This window comes from Amblyomma maculatum, chromosome 7 (assembly GCF_055883805.1).
Source record: "Amblyomma maculatum isolate TAMU_Amacu chromosome 7, ASM5588380v1, whole genome shotgun sequence".
NCBI classification, from domain to species: Eukaryota; Metazoa; Arthropoda; class Arachnida; order Ixodida; family Ixodidae; genus Amblyomma; species Amblyomma maculatum.
The window spans coordinates 25,608,204-25,611,643 of record NC_139350.1 but is presented as its reverse complement, the minus strand read 5'-3'; positions in this window follow the sequence as shown (position 1 = coordinate 25,611,643).

Here is a 3,440-nt window from a genome sequence, read left to right as displayed (position 1 = left end):
CTTCAGGTAACAGCGCAAAAAACATGGACGGAACACAAGAGCAAGAACACACAGCAGCTCTCGTTGTGTGTTCTTGCTCGAGTGTTCCGTCCATGTTTTTTTTTTTTGCGCTGTTACCTGATTCTATAGCAAGTACAAAACTTTTTAGGCGTAAAAACTTTCGCCTTGAGTGGAGCGCGTGAATGCTGTTGGATGCCATAGAGCAGATATGGAATCTGTACGATGGTACACAGAGTGCATAAATGTCGATTTTCCTAGAATTCGTCTAATTTCTACTTCGAACGTGAAATTCAGAGCTCACTCAGAGCTCATTTATACCCTTAAAGAATGAGCTTAAGCGTCCCCAAAAATGTAGCACCATACACTTACAGATCGTGATAGGCAAATAACGTAGCTGGCAAAAGAAGCTTCCGCCGTTGCTTTCGCAATTCAACTAGGGGTAACTAGAGCTAAACCGCAACATTTTTTTTTTTTATTGAAGCTTCCTATTAGGGCGTACCGTAGATGTTGTGCCCGCTAGTTGGAAGAACAAATACAGCGGGAATGGTCAATTACGTTGCATTTCAGTATAAACTACAATCTGTCCGGTAAATGCGAAGAAAGCGATCAGCTGGTGCTGCTCACGTAAACAAATCATTGTGACTAGAAAGCAAGACATAGCAAAACCTAAGACTAAAACAAACAACATTTTAGAAGTGTTTCTGTTCTAGCCAAGACAAATAAACGTCTCTGATTGATATACAACCATGGTTTGAACTTCACTCAGAAATGCCCTGTTGGCTTTTTATTTATTTTTCGTCCCAGTAGCGACATTTACAAGTTTGTTACTCAAAGCCGATGTTACCTTTTGACGAAAATGCAAAACTTTCCGAGTGATATTTTTGCTGGTGATGTTTTGTAGTTCTGGCTGCTTCTAGCACCTTGGTGGTAAGCTGGCTACATTCACAATATCGTGGCGCTTTTTTTTTTACTTGCGTCCGTGTAGTATTACGAGACACATAACTTTCTCCGTAGTTGGGAATCGCTAGCTGCGGTGCCACGTCACATCGCGATGGCACTTTGCAATCGCTGCAAACGCAGTTCGCAAATATATAAGAAAGTTGCGAAGTGTGTTCAGTGTGTGGTGGTCCATCAAGGAAATGCAGTATGTAAATGAAAGCGATAATAATGCTTATGCAAAAGGATATACATTTCCTTTTTGTGCATTTTACCCGTAGGATGCCTAGGTCGAAATAATGTCTGGTTATAAAATGGGATTGTATATCCTGCTTATAAGGCACCTCTGATATTGGAGATAAAAAACTGCTCCCCAGTGCACGTACCTTATAAAAGGGTTCAACTGTAGTCGCAAGACTTGCAAAAGGAGCCTCCAGGAGGTTGAGAAGTGATGCACCCCGGGAAAGAAGGACGCAGTGACACACAGTGTGCCATGTCTCTCCACGTTGGGCCGCATATTTTCGTTGTTTAATACCAACTAGCCCAAAGCGCCACCTTAGTAAACTCAGATTACACCCGTGATCAGAAGCCAAATTAAAATTTATAAAAAGATTTACGCAGTCAATGATGCTGAAAGCAGGGATACCGGGTGCTTGGAGAGCATCTTTTCGTGAAGGCAATTAAAGCGTCTAACGGATCAATGTCAAAAATCATTCAGGGGAGCTGCAGGCCGCCGATAAGATTTTATAATTGCTTTCGCCTGCCTTTGCTGCGGCTGAGTGACACAGCTGTTTTATCGACGTAATGCCAGTACAGGTTTCATGTCTGGAACTTAACTTTCTGATATGAACCAACCATCACCGATAGCTGCGCTCTTGACGAATTTTGTGACTGGGGTGAGACACACGGTACAAGCTGAAGAAACAACGTTTTGTTAGACGATGTCTCTCGCTTTGTGCACGCTGAGCGTTCGTGAAATGAGCGGCCAGCAGTGACAAAAAACACTCTCGAAGTTTTCGTGAACTTTGGCTTTAGCGGACTGTGGTAGAAACACGATCTTCAAGTTTAAGAACTCAGGTCGCGGAATTGCCGACAAACCAGAGTAAGGGTAATCCCCCCCCCCCCCCTCCCATAGACACAACCACCACTGCTTTCGCAAAAAGCTGCACAGAGCACGAGTAGGATTGTTCCTTAGTTCTATTACATAGTTGTCAAACAGATGCATGTACCCTTGCTTGCGTTCAATTGTTCAATTTCAATTTAACGGTTCCAACGACAGCATAAGCATGTGAACTTAATTCAGTATTCCCCTACGACATTACGTCATTTTTATGTTCCGCTGAATCAAAGCATGTCGCTTGTATAAATGTAGGCTGCACTTTTCATGACTCCAGTGGTATGTAGTCCTAAATTTACAATACAAGGTTACAGTGAAGTTCATCCCAAAACTGTGAGAGGCTATAGAAGTAATTTTCCCTGCCTTCAAGTGTCGTCCGGGGGTCCCTTGTTTCTGGGAAAGTAGGGGGAGCTACTGGGGTCGGAGTACAAAGCCCTTTTCTTCCGAGCGCGCTGTCTTTCTTGGCTTGCGAGCGCCTGGTTTCCGGCCGGGTCGGTCTACAGATGCTCAGGCTTTGTGCGCGAGAGGCATCCCCAGAGGGGGCGAAAAAAAAAGAGAGAGGGAAACCTGCGAGCAGCGGTTCGGAATATGCGCATTGGGAAGGGCACGTTTGTTTTCAAGCGAATCCTACTGTTGGGCGTAAACCTGGTGGGCGAGGGTCGGTGTTTTCGTTATTTTACTTTTGTTCTTTTTTGTAGAGTCTTGCTCTTCAGTGGGCGCACAGTAGGCAGAAGGCGGTCAGTTGGCTGCTACTTTCAATATCTAGAGTACTGCTCGGATTTTGTTTGTGATAGGGAACCAAAGCTGGAGTTTTCTCCGCGACGCCAGCGCTCGGTTTCTAGCGGAGCGGAACTACAAAACTTACGCGCATCCGCGCCCGCGCTGCGCGCGGCTGTCTGCGGAGTCTGCGCAGCCCGCTCGCTCGGGAGCGCGTGCCACAGGCAGACGTACGTGCAAGCGGAGCGGGAGAAGGAGAGTGAAGACGAGGGGTGATGGTCGTGCGTCTGCGCGCGCAAAGCCGGCGCTCTTTGCCAGTGGGGTTTCTTATTTTTGCTTTTTTCTGTGCCCCGGCTGACATAGAGGCTGGCTGGAGGCACGTTTTTTATCGGTGCTTACGAAAGTGAGAAATTATGATTAATTGACCGCCGCGGACATTGTTTTCAAAGAGCGTTTGTTGGCAGGCTCAGACATTAAAAAAAAAAAACATGAACGCGAATTCGCTACTCGAAGGTAGAGCAAGCGACAGGTATTTTGAAGGACTTGAGGCGGCACCTCTTGATGTCTCTTCCATGTTGTTCAGAGAATGAAGGGTCGAGCTTTCTCGTTGAGAATTGATATGCGTGTACACAACGACCAGTGCTTCGGGCGCTGGTTGGGGAGCTTCCTT